Source organism: Protomyctophum parallelum (genome assembly GCF_964188405.1).
Source record: "Protomyctophum parallelum genome assembly, chromosome: 2".
NCBI classification, from domain to species: domain Eukaryota; kingdom Metazoa; phylum Chordata; class Actinopteri; order Myctophiformes; family Myctophidae; genus Protomyctophum; species Protomyctophum parallelum.
Genome location: NC_139699.1, coordinates 18,020,097 through 18,038,809, shown reverse-complemented (window position 1 = coordinate 18,038,809; position 18,713 = coordinate 18,020,097).

Genomic DNA, 18,713 nt, shown 5'->3' with positions numbered 1-18,713 from the left:
AGATACCTGTGAGGAAATTCTGGGGAAGAAAAAGGCAACACACAAAGAATGGGTCTCCATTGAAACACACCAACTATTGAAAGAAAGGAAGGAGATGAAAGAGAAAATGAACACAAGCAAAACAAGAGCAGCAAAAGTAAGGGCACAGAATGAATACACACAAGCGAATAAAGGGGTGAAGAAGAGCATTAGGAAGGACAAAAGGGATCATATAGACAACCTGGCCAGACAAGCAGAAACAGCGGCAGGCCAGGGCAACTTGAAAGAGCTATATATGATAACCAAGAAGCTAGCAGGCAAGTTCCAGCAGGCAGACAAGCCAGTAAAAGATAAGCAAGGAAACCCACTCACAACAACTGAGGACCAGCGGAGAAGATGGGCGGAGCACTTTAAAGAGCTGCTGAACCAACCTACTCCAGTGGAAGCACCAGACATTCCACCAGCAGAGACAGTACTTCCAATAAACTGTCACAAGCCCAGCAAAGCAGAGATCAAAAAGGCCATCATGTCCATGAAGGATGGCAAAGCTGCAGGACCGGATGGAATACCAGCAGAAGCTATTAAGGCGGACATCCATACTGCTGTCAATATGCTCCACAGCCTCTTCACTAAGATCTGGGAGGAAGAAAGCATTCCAGAAGAATGGAGAGAGGGAATCCTCATCAAACTCCCAAAAAAGGGAGATCTTACCAACTGCAACAACTACAGAGGAATAATGCTGCTCTCAATACCTGGTAAGGTTCTCAACAGAATCCTACTGGACAGGATGAGTTCAGCAGTTGACCCAGTCCTTCGAGACCAACAGGCAGGATTTCGGAGTAATAGATCATGTACAGACCAGATTGGCACTCTGCGCATCATTATTGAACAATCAATAGAATGGAACTCTCCCTTATACATGAATTTCATAGACTATGAAAAAGCTTTTGACAGCGTAGACAGAGAGACACTGTGGAAACTTCTGCGGCATTACGGCATACCAGAAAAAATCATCAGCCTAATCCAGAAAACCTACCAAGGAATGTCATGCAAGGTACTCCATGCAGGCCAAATGTCAGACAGTTTTGAAGTCCAGACTGGAGTCCGGCAGGGATGCCTCCTATCGCCGTTCATGTTCATAATGGTCATTGACTGGATCATGAAGACCACCACGGCAGGTAGGAGAAACGGCATACAGTGGGCCCTATGGACACAACTGGATGACCTGGACTTTGCTGATGACCTGGCTCTCTTGTCACACAATCACCAGCAGATGCAGGACAAGACAACCAGGCTGGAAAACACATCCCTGGGTATAGGTTTAAGAATCAACCAGAAGAAGACCAACATAATGTCAATCAACACTCAGAACAATAACCCAATTACAGTAGGCGACAAACCACTTCAGGCAGTCGACTCCTTCACCTACCTCGGCAGTATTTTAGATATGCAGGGCGGAACAGAGAGCGATGTCACAGCTAGAATAGGTAAAGCTAGAGCAGCCTTCATCATCCTGAAGAACATCTGGTCCTCTAAACAGATAGCCTTGGCAACCAAAGTGCGGATCTTCAATTCAAATGTCAAATCCATACTGCTCTACGGTTCAGAGACGTGGAGGACGACTAAGAGGACCTTGCAAAGGATCCAGACATTTATTAACAGCTGTCTGAAGCGCATTTTCAAGATCTGGTGGCCAAACAAAATCAGCAGTGAAGAACTCTGGAGGAAAGGGAGTCAGGAACCAGTGGAGAAACAGATCCTAAGGAGAAAGTGGGGATGGATTGGCCACACCCTGAGGAAGCCGGCAGCTAGTACAACACGCCAGGCACTGACTTGGAACCCCCAGGGGAAGCGGAAGAGAGGGCGGCCTAAGAACACCTGGAGGCGGGACACTGAGGCGGAGCTGAAGAGACAGGGAATCAGCTGGGGAGAGGCGGAAAGGAAAGCCCAAAACCGTGTTGGATGGAGAAGAGTCGTTGATGGCCTATGCTCCACTGGGAGCGACGGGCCTAAGTAAGTAAGTATAGTATGCCCTACGGTAGGGGCTATAGCCCATGTTCAAAAATGATGAAAAATGAGGTTAAAAAAAAAGTTCACAATTTCAAAAAACGATGGGCTATAACCCATGTTTTTGGAAATTTTTATTTTTTTCAAATCCTCAAAAATGATGAAAAACGGCGTGCTATAGTATGCCCTACGGTAGGGGCTATAGCCCATGTTCAAAAATGATGAAAAATGAGGTTAAAAAAAATCAAATTTTCAAAAAACGATGGGGTATAACCCATGTTTTTGGAAAATTTTAATTTTTTTCAAATCCTCAAAAATGATGAAAAACGGCGTGCTATAGTATGCCCTACGGTAGGGGCTATAGCCCATGTTAAAAAATGATGAAAAATTAGGTTAAAAAAAAAAGTTCAAAATTTCAAAAAACGATGGGCTATAACCCATGTGTTTGGAAATTTTTATTTTTTTTCAAATCCTCAAAAATGATGAAAAACGGCGTGCTATAGTATGCCCTACGGTAGGGGCTATAGCCCATGTTCAAAAATGATGAAAAATGAGGTTAAAAAAAAAGTTCAAAATTTCAAAAAACGATGGGGTATAACCCATGTTTTTGGAAATTTTTAATTTTTTTCAAATCCTCAAAAATGATGAAAAACGGCGTGCTATAGTATGCCCTACGGTAGGGGCTATAGCCCATGTTCAAAAATGATGAAAAATGAGGTTAAAAAAAAAGTTCACAATTTCAAAAAACGATGGGCTATAACCCATGTTTTTGGAATTTTTTATTTTTTTCAAATCCTCAAAAATGATGAAAAACGGCGTGCTATAGTATGCCCTACGGTAGAGGCTATAGCCCATGTTCAAAAATGATGAAAAATGAGGTTAAAAAAAAAGTTCAAAATTTCAAAAAACGATGGGCTATAACCCATGTTTTTGGAATTTTTTATTTCTTCAAATCCTCAAAAATGATGAAAAACGGCGTGCTATAGTATGCCCTACGGTAGGGGCTATAGCCCATGTTCAAAAATGATGAAAAATGAGGTTAAAAAAAAATCAAAATTTCAAAAAACGATGGGGTATAACCCATGTTTTTGGAAATTTAATTTTTTTTCAAATCCTCAAAAATGATGAAAAACGGCGTGCTATAGTATGCCCTACGGTAGGGGCTATAGCCCATGTTCAAAAATGATGAAAAGCGAGGTTAAAAAAAAAAGTTCAAAATTTCAAAAAACGATGGGGTATAACCCATGTTTTTGGAAATTTTTAATTTTTTTCAAATCCTCAAAAATGATGAAAAACGGCGTGCTATAGTATGCCCTACGGTAGGGGCTATAGCCCATGTTCAAAAATGATGAAAAATGAGGTTAAAAAAAAAAGTTCAAAATTTCAAAAAACGATGGGCTATAACCCATGTTTTTGGAAATTTTTATTTTTTTCAAATCCTCAAAAATGATGAAAAACGGCGTGCTATAGTATGCCCTACGGTAGGGGCTATAGCCCATGTTCAAAAATGATGAAAAATGAGGTTAAAAAAAAAGTTCACAATTTCAAAAAACGATGGGCTATAACCCATGTTTTTGGAAATTTTTATTTTTTTCAAATCCTCAAAAATGATGAAAAACGGCGTGCTATAGTATGCCCTACGGTAGGGGCTATAGCCCATGTTCAAAAATGATGAAAAATGAGGTTACAAAAAAAGTTCAAAATTTCAAAAAACGATGGGCTATAACCCATGTTTTTGGATTTTTTTATTTTTTTCAAATCCTCAAAAATGATGAAAAACGGCGTGCTATAGTATGCCCTACGGTAGGGGCTATAGCCCATGTTCAAAAATGATGAAAAAGGAGGTAAAAAAAAAATCAAAATTTCAAAAAACGATGGGCTATAACCCATGTTTTTGGAAATTTTTATTTTTTTTCAAATCCTCAAAAATGATGAAAAACGGCGTGCTATAGTATGCCCTACGGTAGAGGCTATAGCCCATGTTCAAAAATGATGAAAAATGAGGTTAAAAAAAAAGTTCAAAATTTCAAAAAACGATGGGCTATAACCCATGTTTTTGGAATTTTTTATTTCTTCAAATCCTCAAAAATGATGAAAAACGGCGTGCTATAGTATGCCCTACGGTAGGGGCTATAGCCCATGTTCAAAAATGATGAAAAATGAGGTTAAAAAAAAATCAAAATTTCAAAAAACGATGGGGTATAACCCATGTTTTTGGAAATTTAATTTTTTTTCAAATCCTCAAAAATGATGAAAAACGGCGTGCTATAGTATGCCCTACGGTAGGGGCTATAGCCCATGTTCAAAAATGATGAAAAGCGAGGTTAAAAAAAAAAGTTCAAAATTTCAAAAAACGATGGGGTATAACCCATGTTTTTGGAAATTTTTAATTTTTTTCAAATCCTCAAAAATGATGAAAAACGGCGTGCTATAGTATGCCCTACGGTAGGGGCTATAGCCCATGTTCAAAAATGATGAAAAATGAGGTTTAAAAAAAAAGTTCAAAATTTCAAAAAACGATGGGCTATAACCCATGTTTTTGGAAAATTTAATTTTTTTCAAATCCTCAAAAATGATGAAAAACGGCGTGCTATAGTATGCCCTATAGATGTGACATCAGACCATCACCTCCTGCAAATGACTGCAAAACTACGTCTGAAGAAACACTCCACAACCACCAGTGGAAGAGCAAGGTACGATGTCGGACTACTACGGAATAAAGAGGTACAGAGCAGATTTCAGATCAGCCTTACCAACAGATTCCAGCAACTGCAGGAGCAGGAGGAAGACACGGACACAGACGTAGAGACACAATGGCAGATCTCAAAGAAGTTGTGGCAAGATACCTGTGAGGAAATTCTGGGGAAGAAAAAGGCAACACACAAAGAATGGGTCTCCATTGAAACACACCAACTATTGAAAGAAAGGAAGGAGATGAAAGAGAAAATGAACACAAGCAAAACAAGAGCAGCAAAAGTAAGGGCACAGAATGAATACACACAAGCGAATAAAGGGGTGAAGAAGAGCATTAGGAAGGACAAAAGGGATCATATAGACAACCTGGCCAGACAAGCAGAAACAGCGGCAGGCCAGGGCAACTTGAAAGAGCTATATATGATAACCAAGAAGCTAGCAGGCAAGTTCCAGCAGGCAGACAAGCCAGTAAAAGATAAGCAAGGAAACCCACTCACAACAACTGAGGACCAGCGGAGAAGATGGGCGGAGCACTTTAAAGAGCTGCTGAACCAACCTACTCCAGTGGAAGCACCAGACATTCCACCAGCAGAGACAGTACTTCCAATAAACTGTCACAAGCCCAGCAAAGCAGAGATCAAAAAGGCCATCATGTCCATGAAGGATGGCAAAGCTGCAGGACCGGATGGAATACCAGCAGAAGCTATTAAGGCGGACATCCATACTGCTGTCAATATGCTCCACAGCCTCTTCACTAAGATCTGGGAGGAAGAAAGCATTCCAGAAGAATGGAGAGAGGGAATCCTCATCAAACTCCCAAAAAAGGGAGATCTTACCAACTGCAACAACTACAGAGGAATAATGCTGCTCTCAATACCTGGTAAGGTTCTCAACAGAATCCTACTGGACAGGATGAGTTCAGCAGTTGACCCAGTCCTTCGAGACCAACAGGCAGGATTTCGGAGTAATAGATCATGTACAGACCAGATTGGCACTCTGCGCATCATTATTGAACAATCAATAGAATGGAACTCTCCCTTATACATGAATTTCATAGACTATGAAAAAGCTTTTGACAGCGTAGACAGAGAGACACTGTGGAAACTTCTGCGGCATTACGGCATACCAGAAAAAATCATCAGCCTAATCCAGAAAACCTACCAAGGAATGTCATGCAAGGTACTCCATGCAGGCCAAATGTCAGACAGTTTTGAAGTCCAGACTGGAGTCCGGCAGGGATGCCTCCTATCGCCGTTCATGTTCATAATGGTCATTGACTGGATCATGAAGACCACCACGGCAGGTAGGAGAAACGGCATACAGTGGGCCCTATGGACACAACTGGATGACCTGGACTTTGCTGATGACCTGGCTCTCTTGTCACACAATCACCAGCAGATGCAGGACAAGACAACCAGGCTGGAAAACACATCCCTGGGTATAGGTTTAAGAATCAACCAGAAGAAGACCAACATAATGTCAATCAACACTCAGAACAATAACCCAATTACAGTAGGCGACAAACCACTTCAGGCAGTCGACTCCTTCACCTACCTCGGCAGTATTTTAGATATGCAGGGCGGAACAGAGAGCGATGTCACAGCTAGAATAGGTAAAGCTAGAGCAGCCTTCATCATCCTGAAGAACATCTGGTCCTCTAAACAGATAGCCTTGGCAACCAAAGTGCGGATCTTCAATTCAAATGTCAAATCCATACTGCTCTACGGTTCAGAGACGTGGAGGACGACTAAGAGGACCTTGCAAAGGATCCAGACATTTATTAACAGCTGTCTGAAGCGCATTTTCAAGATCTGGTGGCCAAACAAAATCAGCAGTGAAGAACTCTGGAGGAAAGGGAGTCAGGAACCAGTGGAGAAACAGATCCTAAGGAGAAAGTGGGGATGGATTGGCCACACCCTGAGGAAGCCGGCAGCTAGTACAACACGCCAGGCACTGACTTGGAACCCCCAGGGGAAGCGGAAGAGAGGGCGGCCTAAGAACACCTGGAGGCGGGACACTGAGGCGGAGCTGAAGAGACAGGGAATCAGCTGGGGAGAGGCGGAAAGGAAAGCCCAAAACCGTGTTGGATGGAGAAGAGTCGTTGATGGCCTATGCTCCACTGGGAGCGACGGGCCTAAGTAAGTAAGTATAGTATGCCCTACGGTAGGGGCTATAGCCCATGTTCAAAAATGATGAAAAATGAGGTTAAAAAAAAAGTTCACAATTTCAAAAAACGATGGGCTATAACCCATGTTTTTGGAAATTTTTATTTTTTTCAAATCCTCAAAAATGATGAAAAACGGCGTGCTATAGTATGCCCTACGGTAGGGGCTATAGCCCATGTTCAAAAATGATGAAAAATGAGGTTAAAAAAAATCAAATTTTCAAAAAACGATGGGGTATAACCCATGTTTTTGGAAAATTTTAATTTTTTTCAAATCCTCAAAAATGATGAAAAACGGCGTGCTATAGTATGCCCTACGGTAGGGGCTATAGCCCATGTTAAAAAATGATGAAAAATTAGGTTAAAAAAAAAAGTTCAAAATTTCAAAAAACGATGGGCTATAACCCATGTGTTTGGAAATTTTTATTTTTTTTCAAATCCTCAAAAATGATGAAAAACGGCGTGCTATAGTATGCCCTACGGTAGGGGCTATAGCCCATGTTCAAAAATGATGAAAAATGAGGTTAAAAAAAAAGTTCACAATTTCAAAAAACGATGGGCTATAACCCATGTTTTTGGAAATTTTTATTTTTTTCAAATCCTCAAAAATGATGAAAAACGGCGTGCTATAGTATGCCCTACGGTAGAGGCTATAGCCCATGTTCAAAAATGATGAAAAAAATGAGGTTAAAAAAAAAGTTCAAAATTTCAAAAAACGATGGGCTATAACCCATGTTTTTGGAATTTTTTATTTCTTCAAATCCTCAAAAATGATGAAAAACGGCGTGCTATAGTATGTCCTACGGTAGGGGCTATAGCCCATGTTCAAAAATGATGAAAAATGAGGTTAAAAAAAAATCAAAATTTCAAAAAACGATGGGGTATAACCCATGTTTTTGAAATTTTTTAATTTTTTTCAAATCCTCAAAGATGATGAAAAACGGCGTGCTATAGTATGCCCTACGGTAGGGGCTATAGCCCATGTTCAAAAATGATGAAAAATGATGTTAAAAAAAAGAGTTCAAAATTTCAAAAAACGATGGGCTATAACCCATGTTTTTGGAATTTTTTATTTTTTTCAAATCCTCAAAAATGATGAAAAACGGCGTGCTATAGTATGCCCTACGGTAGAGGCTATAGCCCATGTTCAAAAATGATGAAAAACGAGGTTAAAAAAAAAGTTCAAAATTTAAAAAAATTATGGGCTATAACCCATGTTTTTGAAAATTTGAATTTTTTTCAAATCCTCAAAAATGATGAAAAACGGCGTGCTATAGTATGCCCTGCGGTAGGGGCTATAGCCCATGTTCAAAAATGATGAAAAGCGAGGTTAAAAAAAAAAGTTCAAAATTTCAAAAAACGATGGGGTATAACCCATGTTTTTGGAAATTTTTAATTTTTTTCAAATCCTCAAAAATGATGAAAAACGGCGTGCTATAGTATGCCCTACGGTAGGGGCTATAGCCCATGTTCAAAAATGATGAAAAATGAGGTTAAAAAAAAAGTTCACAATTTCAAAAAACGATGGGCTATAACCCATGTTTTTGGAATTTTTTATTTTTTTCAAATCCTCAAAAATGATGAAAAACGGCGTGCTATAGTATGCCCTACGGTAGAGGCTATAGCCCATGTTCAAAAATGATGAAAAATGAGGTTAAAAAAAAAGTTCAAAATTTCAAAAAACGATGGGCTATAACCCATGTTTTTGGAATTTTTTATTTCTTCAAATCCTCAAAAATGATGAAAAACGGCGTGCTATAGTATGCCCTACGGTAGGGGCTATAGCCCATGTTCAAAAATGATGAAAAATGAGGTTAAAAAAAAATCAAAATTTCAAAAAACGATGGGGTATAACCCATGTTTTTGGAAATTTAATTTTTTTTCAAATCCTCAAAAATGATGAAAAACGGCGTGCTATAGTATGCCCTACGGTAGGGGCTATAGCCCATGTTCAAAAATGATGAAAAGCGAGGTTAAAAAAAAAAGTTCAAAATTTCTAAAAACGATGGGGTATAACCCATGTTTTTGGAAATTTTTAATTTTTTTCAAATCCTCAAAAATGATGAAAAACGGCGTGCTATAGTATGCCCTACGGTAGGGGCTATAGCCCATGTTCAAAAATGATGAAAAATGAGGTTAAAAAAAAAAGTTCAAAATTTCAAAAAACGATGGGCTATAACCCATGTTTTTGGAATTTTTTATTTCTTCAAATCCTCAAAAATGATGAAAAACGGCGTGCTATAGTATGCCCTACGGTAGGGGCTATAGCCCATGTTCAAAAATGATGAAAAATGAGGTTAAAAAAAAATCAAAATTTCAAAAAACGATGGGGTATAACCCATGTTTTTGGAAATTTAATTTTTTTTCAAATCCTCAAAAATGATGAAAAACGGCGTGCTATAGTATGCCCTACGGTAGGGGCTATAGCCCATGTTCAAAAATGATGAAAAGCGAGGTTAAAAAAAAAAGTTCAAAATTTCAAAAAACGATGGGGTATAACCCATGTTTTTGGAAATTTTTAATTTTTTTCAAATCCTCAAAAATGATGAAAAACGGCGTGCTATAGTATGCCCTACGGTAGGGGCTATAGCCCATGTTCAAAAATGATGAAAAATGAGGTTAAAAAAAAAAGTTCAAAATTTCAAAAAACGATGGGCTATAACCCATGTTTTTGGAAATTTTTATTTTTTTCAAATCCTCAAAAATGATGAAAAACGGCGTGCTATAGTATGCCCTACGGTAGGGGCTATAGCCCATGTTCAAAAATGATGAAAAATGAGGTTAAAAAAAAAGTTCACAATTTCAAAAAACGATGGGCTATAACCCATGTTTTTGGAAATTTTTATTTTTTTCAAATCCTCAAAATTGATGAAAAACGGCGTGCTATAGTATGCCCTACGGTAGGGGCTATAGCCCATGTTCAAAAATGATGAAAAATGAGGTTACAAAAAAAGTTCAAAATTTCAAAAAACGATGGGCTATAACCCATGTTTTTGGATTTTTTTATTTTTTTCAAATCCTCAAAAATGATGAAAAACGGCGTGCTATAGTATGCCCTACGGTAGGGGCTATAGCCCATGTTCAAAAATGATGAAAAAGGAGGTAAAAAAAAAATCAAAATTTCAAAAAACGATGGGCTATAACCCATGTTTTTGGAAATTTTTATTTTTTTTCAAATCCTCAAAAATGATGAAAAACGGCGTGCTATAGTATGCCCTACGGTAGGGGCTATAGCCCATGTTCAAAAATGATGAAAAATGAGGTTAAAAAAAATCAAATTTTAAAAAAACGATGGGGTATAACCCATGTTTTTGGAAATTTTTATTTTTTTTCAAATCCTCAAAAATGATGAAAAACGGCGTGCTATAGTATGCCCTACGGTAGGGGCTATAGCCCATGTTCAAAAATGATGAAAAATGAGGTTAAAAAAAATCAAAATTTCAAAAAACGATGGGGTATAACCCATGTTTTTGAAAATTTTTAATTTTTTTCAAATCCTCAAAGATGATGAAAAACGGCGTGCTATAGTATGCCCTACGGTAGGGGCTATAGCCCATGTTCAAAAATGATGAAAAATGAGGTTAAAAAAAAATCAAAATTTCAAAAAACGATGGGGTATAACCCATGTTTTTGGAATTTTTTAATTTTTTTCAAATCCTCAAAGATGATGAAAAACGGCGTGCTATAGTATGCCCTACGGTAGGGGCTATAGCCCATGTTCAAAAATGATGAAAAATTAGGTAAAAAAAAAAAGTTCAAAATTTCAAAAAACGATGGGCTATAACCCATGTTTTTGGATTTTTTTATTTTTTTCAAATCCTCAAAAATGATGAAAAACGGCGTGCTATAGTATGCCCTACGGTAGAGGCTATAGCCCATGTTCAAAAATGATGAAAAACGAGGTTAAAAAAAAAGTTCAAAATTTAAAAAAATGATGGGCTATAACCCATGTTTTTGAAATTTTGAATTTTTTTCAAATCCTCAAAAATGATGAAAAACGGCGTGCTATAGTATGCCCTACGGTAGGGGCTATAGCCCATGTTCAAAAATGATGAAAAATGAGGTTAAAAAAAAAAGTTCACAATTTCAAAAAACGATGGGCTATAACCCATGTTTTTGGAAATTTTTATTTTTTTCAAATCCTCAAAAATGATGAAAAACGGCGTGCCATAGTATGCCCTACGGTAGGGGCTATAGCCCATGTTCAAAAATGATGAAAAATGAGGTTAAAAAAAATCAAAATTTCAAAAAACGATGGGGTATAACCCATGTTTTTGGAATTTTTTAATTTTTTTCAAATCCTCAAAGATGATGAAAAACGGCGTGCTATAGTATGCCCTACGGTAGGGGCTATAGCCCATGTTCAAAAATGATGAAAAATTAGGTTAAAAAAAAAAGTTCAAAATTTCAAAAAACGATGGGCTATAACCCATGTTTTTGGATTTTTTTATTTTTTTCAAATCCTCAAAAATGATGAAAAACGGCGTGCTATAGTATGCCCTACGGTAGAGGCTATAGCCCATGTTCAAAAATGATGAAAAACGAGGTTAAAAAAAAAGTTCAAAATTTAAAAAAACGATGGGCTATAACCCATGTTTTGGGAAATTTTTATTTTTTTCAAATCCTCAAAAATGATGAAAAACGGCGTGCTATAGTATGCCCTACGGTAGGGGCTATAGCCCATGTTCAAAAATGATGAAAAATGAGGTTAAAAAAAAAGTTCACAATTTCAAAAAACGATGGGCTATAACCCATGTTTTTGGAAATTTTTATTTTTTTCAAATCTTCAAAAATGATGAAAAACGGCGTGCCATAGTATGCCCTACGGTAGGGGCTATAGCCCATGTTCAAAAATGATGAAAAATGAGGTTAAAAAAAATCAAAATTTCAAAAAACGATGGGGTATAACCCATGTTTTTGAAATTTTTTAATTTTTTTCAAATCCTCAAAGATGATGAAAAACGGCGTGCTATAGTATGCCCTACGGTAGGGGCTATAGCCCATGTTCAAAAATGATGAAAAATGAGGTTAAAAAAAAGAGTTCAAAATTTCAAAAAACGATGGGCTATAACCCATGTTTTTGGAATTTTTTATTTTTTTCAAATCCTCAAAAATGATGAAAAACGGCGTGCTATAGTATGCCCTATGGTAGAGGCTATAGCCCATGTTCAAAAATGATGAAAAATGAGGTTAAAAAAAAAGTTCACAATTTCAAAAAACGATGGGCTATAACCCATGTTTTTGGAATTTTTTATTTTTTTCAAATCCTCAAAAATGATGAAAAACGGCGTGCTATAGTATGCCCTACGGTAGGGGCTATAGCCCATGTTCAAAAATGATGAAAAATGAGGTTAAAAAAAAAGTTCACAATTTCAAAAAACGATGGGCTATAACCCATGTTTTTGGAAATTTTTATTTTTTTCAAATCCTCAAAAATGATGAAAAACGGCGTGCTATAGTATGCCCTACGGTAGGGGCTATAGCCCATGTTCAAAAATGATGAAAAATGAGGTTAAAAAAAAAGTTCAAAATTTCAAAAAACGATGGGCTATAACCCATGTTTTTGGATTTTTTTATTTTTTTCAAATCCTCAAAAATGATGAAAAACGGCGTGCTATAGTATGCCCTACGGTAGGGGCTATAGCCCATGTTCAAAAATGATGAAAAAGGAGGTTAAAAAAAAATCAAAATTTCAAAAAACGATGGGCTATAACCCATGTTTTTGGAAATTTTTATTTTTTTTCAAATCCTCAAAGATGATGAAAAACGGCGTGCTATAGTATGCCCTACGGTAGGGGCTATAGCCCATGTTCAAAAATGATGAAAAATGAGGTTAAAAAAAATCAAATTTTCAAAAAACGATGGGGTATAACCCATGTTTTTGAAAATTTGAATTTTTTTCAAATCCTCAAAAATGATGAAAAACGGCGTGCTATAGTATGCCCTACGGTAGGGGCTATAGCCCATGTTAAAAAATGATGAAAAATTAGGTTAAAAAAAAAAGTTCAAAATTTCAAAAAACGATGGGCTATAACCCATGTGTTTGGAAATTTTTATTTTTTTTCAAATCCTCAAAAATGATGAAAAACGGCGTGCTATAGTATGCCCTACGGTAGGGGCTATAGCCCATGTTCAAAAATGATGAAAAATGAGGTTAAAAAAAAAGTTCACAATTTCAAAAAACGATGGGCTACCCATGTTTTTGGAATTTTTTATTTTTTTCAAATCCTCAAAAATGATGAAAAACGGCGTGCTATAGTATGCCCTACGGTAGAGGCTATAGCCCATGTTCAAAAATGATGAAAAATGAGGTTAAAAAAAAAGTTCAAAATTTCAAAAAACGATGGGCTATAACCCATGTTTTTGGAATTTTTTATTTCTTCAAATCCTCAAAAATGATGAAAAACGGCGTGCTATAGTATGCCCTACGGTAGGGGCTATAGCCCATGTTCAAAAATGATGAAAAATGAGGTTAAAAAAAAATCAAAATTTCAAAAAACGATGGGGTATAACCCATGTTTTTGGAAATTTAATTTTTTTTCAAATCCTCAAAAATGATGAAAAACGGCGTGCTATAGTATGCCCTACGGTAGGGGCTATAGCCCATGTTCAAAAATGATGAAAAGCGAGGTTAAAAAAAAAAGTTCAAAATTTCAAAAAACGATGGGGTATAACCCATGTTTTTGGAAATTTTTAATTTTTTTCAAATCCTCAAAAATGATGAAAAACGGCGTGCTATAGTATGCCCTACGGTAGGGGCTATAGCCCATGTTCAAAAATGATGAAAAATGAGGTTAAAAAAAAAAGTTCAAAATTTCAAAAAACGATGGGCTATAACCCATGTTTTTGGAAATTTTTATTTTTTTCAAATCCTCAAAAATGATGAAAAACGGCGTGCTATAGTATGCCCTACGGTAGGGGCTATAGCCCATGTTCAAAAATGATGAAAAATGAGGTTAAAAAAAAAGTTCACAATTTCAAAAAACGATGGGCTATAACCCATGTTTTTGGAAATTTTTATTTTTTTCAAATCCTCAAAATTGATGAAAAACGGCGTGCTATAGTATGCCCTACGGTAGGGGCTATAGCCCATGTTCAAAAATGATGAAAAATGAGGTTACAAAAAAAGTTCAAAATTTCAAAAAACGATGGGCTATAACCCATGTTTTTGGATTTTTTTATTTTTTTCAAATCCTCAAAAATGATGAAAAACGGCGTGCTATAGTATGCCCTACGGTAGGGGCTATAGCCCATGTTCAAAAATGATGAAAAAGGAGGTAAAAAAAAAATCAAAATTTCAAAAAACGATGGGCTATAACCCATGTTTTTGGAAATTTTTATTTTTTTTCAAATCCTCAAAAATGATGAAAAACGGCGTGCTATAGTATGCCCTACGGTAGGGGCTATAGCCCATGTTCAAAAATGATGAAAAATGAGGTTAAAAAAAATCAAATTTTAAAAAAACGATGGGGTATAACCCATGTTTTTGGAAATTTTTATTTTTTTTCAAATCCTCAAAAATGATGAAAAACGGCGTGCTATAGTATGCCCTACGGTAGGGGCTATAGCCCATGTTCAAAAATGATGAAAAATGAGGTTAAAAAAAATCAAAATTTCAAAAAACGATGGGGTATAACCCATGTTTTTGAAAATTTTTAATTTTTTTCAAATCCTCAAAGATGATGAAAAACGGCGTGCTATAGTATGCCCTACGGTAGGGGCTATAGCCCATGTTCAAAAATGATGAAAAATGAGGTTAAAAAAAAATCAAAATTTCAAAAAACGATGGGGTATAACCCATGTTTTTGGAATTTTTTAATTTTTTTCAAATCCTCAAAGATGATGAAAAACGGCGTGCTATAGTATGCCCTACGGTAGGGGCTATAGCCCATGTTCAAAAATGATGAAAAATTAGGTAAAAAAAAAAAGTTCAAAATTTCAAAAAACGATGGGCTATAACCCATGTTTTTGGATTTTTTTATTTTTTTCAAATCCTCAAAAATGATGAAAAACGGCGTGCTATAGTATGCCCTACGGTAGAGGCTATAGCCCATGTTCAAAAATGATGAAAAACGAGGTTAAAAAAAAAGTTCAAAATTTAAAAAAATGATGGGCTATAACCCATGTTTTTGAAATTTTGAATTTTTTTCAAATCCTCAAAAATGATGAAAAACGGCGTGCTATAGTATGCCCTACGGTAGGGGCTATAGCCCATGTTCAAAAATGATGAAAAATGAGGTTAAAAAAAAAAGTTCACAATTTCAAAAAACGATGGGCTATAACCCATGTTTTTGGAAATTTTTATTTTTTTCAAATCCTCAAAAATGATGAAAAACGGCGTGCCATAGTATGCCCTACGGTAGGGGCTATAGCCCATGTTCAAAAATGATGAAAAATGAGGTTAAAAAAAATCAAAATTTCAAAAAACGATGGGGTATAACCCATGTTTTTGGAATTTTTTAATTTTTTTCAAATCCTCAAAGATGATGAAAAACGGCGTGCTATAGTATGCCCTACGGTAGGGGCTATAGCCCATGTTCAAAAATGATGAAAAATTAGGTTAAAAAAAAAAGTTCAAAATTTCAAAAAACGATGGGCTATAACCCATGTTTTTGGATTTTTTTATTTTTTTCAAATCCTCAAAAATGATGAAAAACGGCGTGCTATAGTATGCCCTACGGTAGAGGCTATAGCCCATGTTCAAAAATGATGAAAAACGAGGTTAAAAAAAAAGTTCAAAATTTAAAAAAACGATGGGCTATAACCCATGTTTTGGGAAATTTTTATTTTTTTCAAATCCTCAAAAATGATGAAAAACGGCGTGCTATAGTATGCCCTACGGTAGGGGCTATAGCCCATGTTCAAAAATGATGAAAAATGAGGTTAAAAAAAAAGTTCACAATTTCAAAAAACGATGGGCTATAACCCATGTTTTTGGAAATTTTTATTTTTTTCAAATCTTCAAAAATGATGAAAAACGGCGTGCCATAGTATGCCCTACGGTAGGGGCTATAGCCCATGTTCAAAAATGATGAAAAATGAGGTTAAAAAAAATCAAAATTTCAAAAAACGATGGGGTATAACCCATGTTTTTGAAATTTTTTAATTTTTTTCAAATCCTCAAAGATGATGAAAAACGGCGTGCTATAGTATGCCCTACGGTAGGGGCTATAGCCCATGTTCAAAAATGATGAAAAATGAGGTTAAAAAAAAGAGTTCAAAATTTCAAAAAACGATGGGCTATAACCCATGTTTTTGGAATTTTTTATTTTTTTCAAATCCTCAAAAATGATGAAAAACGGCGTGCTATAGTATGCCCTATGGTAGAGGCTATAGCCCATGTTCAAAAATGATGAAAAATGAGGTTAAAAAAAAAGTTCACAATTTCAAAAAACGATGGGCTATAACCCATGTTTTTGGAAATTTTTATTTTTTTCAAATCCTCAAAAATGATGAAAAACGGCGTGCTATAGTATGCCCTACGGTAGGGGCTATAGCCCATGTTCAAAAATGATGAAAAATGAGGTTAAAAAAAAAGTTCACAATTTCAAAAAACGATGGGCTATAACCCATGTTTTTGGAAATTTTTATTTTTTTCAAATCCTCAAAAATGATGAAAAACGGCGTGCTATAGTATGCCCTACGGTAGGGGCTATAGCCCATGTTCAAAAATGATGAAAAATGAGGTTAAAAAAAAAGTTCAAAATTTCAAAAAACGATGGGCTATAACCCATGTTTTTGGATTTTTTTATTTTTTTCAAATCCTCAAAAATGATGAAAAACGGCGTGCTATAGTATGCCCTACGGTAGGGGCTATAGCCCATGTTCAAAAATGATGAAAAAGGAGGTTAAAAAAAAATCAAAATTTCAAAAAACGATGGGCTATAACCCATGTTTTTGGAAATTTTTATTTTTTTTCAAATCCTCAAAGATGATGAAAAACGGCGTGCTATAGTATGCCCTACGGTAGGGGCTATAGCCCATGTTCAAAAATGATGAAAAATGAGGTTAAAAAAAATCAAATTTTCAAAAAACGATGGGGTATAACCCATGTTTTTGAAAATTTGAATTTTTTTCAAATCCTCAAAAATGATGAAAAACGGCGTGCTATAGTATGCCCTACGGTAGGGGCTATAGCCCATGTTAAAAAATGATGAAAAATTAGGTTAAAAAAAAAAGTTCAAAATTTCAAAAAACGATGGGCTATAACCCATGTGTTTGGAAATTTTTATTTTTTTTCAAATCCTCAAAAATGATGAAAAACGGCGTGCTATAGTATGCCCTACGGTAGGGGCTATAGCCCATGTTCAAAAATGATGAAAAATGAGGTTAAAAAAAAAGTTCACAATTTCAAAAAACGATGGGCTACCCATGTTTTTGGAATTTTTTATTTTTTTCAAATCCTCAAAAATGATGAAAAACGGCGTGCTATAGTATGCCCTACGGTAGAGGCTATAGCCCATGTTCAAAAATGATGAAAAATGAGGTTAAAAAAAAAGTTCAAAATTTCAAAAAACGATGGGCTATAACCCATGTTTTTGGAATTTTTTATTTCTTCAAATCCTCAAAAATGATGAAAAACGGCGTGCTATAGTATGCCCTACGGTAGGGGCTATAGCCCATGTTCAAAAATGATGAAAAATGAGGTTAAAAAAAAATCAAAATTTCAAAAAACGATGGGGTATAACCCATGTTTTTGGAAATTTAATTTTTTTTCAAATCCTCAAAAATGATGAAAAACGGCGTGCTATAGTATGCCCTACGGTAGGGGCTATAGCCCATGTTCAAAAATGATGAAAAGCGAGGTTAAAAAAAAAAGTTCAAAATTTCAAAAAACGATGGGGTATAACCCATGTTTTTGGAAATTTTTAATTTTTTTCAAATCCTCAAAAATGATGAAAAACGGCGTGCTATAGTATGCCCTACGGTAGGGGCTATAGCCCATGTTCAAAAATGATGAAAAATGAGGTTTAAAAAAAAAGTTCAAAATTTCAAAAAACGATGGGCTATAACCCATGTTTTTGGAAAATTTTATTTTTTTCAAATCCTCAAAAATGATGAAAAACGGCGTGCTATAGTATGCCCTATAGATGTGACATCAGACCATCACCTCCTGCAAATGACTGCAAAACTACGTCTGAAGAAACACTCCACAACCACCAGTGGAAGAGCAAGGTACGATGTCGGACTACTACGGAATAAAGAGGTACAGAGCAGATTTCAGATCAGCCTTACCAACAGATTCCAGCAACTACAGGAGCAGGAGGAAGACACGGACACAGACGTAGAGACACAATGGCAGATCTCAAAGAAGTTGTGGCAAGATACCTGTGAGGAAATTCTGGGGAAGAAAAAGGCAACACACAAAGAATGGGTCTCCATTGAAACACACCAACTATTGAAAGAAAGGAAGGAGATGAAAGAGAAAATGAACACAAGCAAAACAAGAGCAGCAAAAGTAAGGGCACAGAATGAATACACACAAGCGAATAAAGGGGTGAAGAAGAGCATTAGGAAGGACAAAAGGGATCATATAGACAACCTGGCCAGACAAGCAGAAACAGCGGCAGGCCAGGGCAACTTGAAAGAGCTATATATGATAACCAAGAAGCTAGCAGGCAAGTTCCAGCAGGCAGACAAGCCAGTAAAAGATAAGCAAGGAAACCCACTCACAACAACTGAGGACCAGCGGAGAAGATGGGCGGAGCACTTTAAAGAGCTGCTGAACCAACCTACTCCAGTGGAAGCACCAGACATTCCACCAGCAGAGACAGTACTTCCAATAAACTGTCACAAGCCCAGCAAAGCAGAGATCAAAAAGGCCATCATGTCCATGAAGGATGGCAAAGCTGCAGGACCGGATGGAATA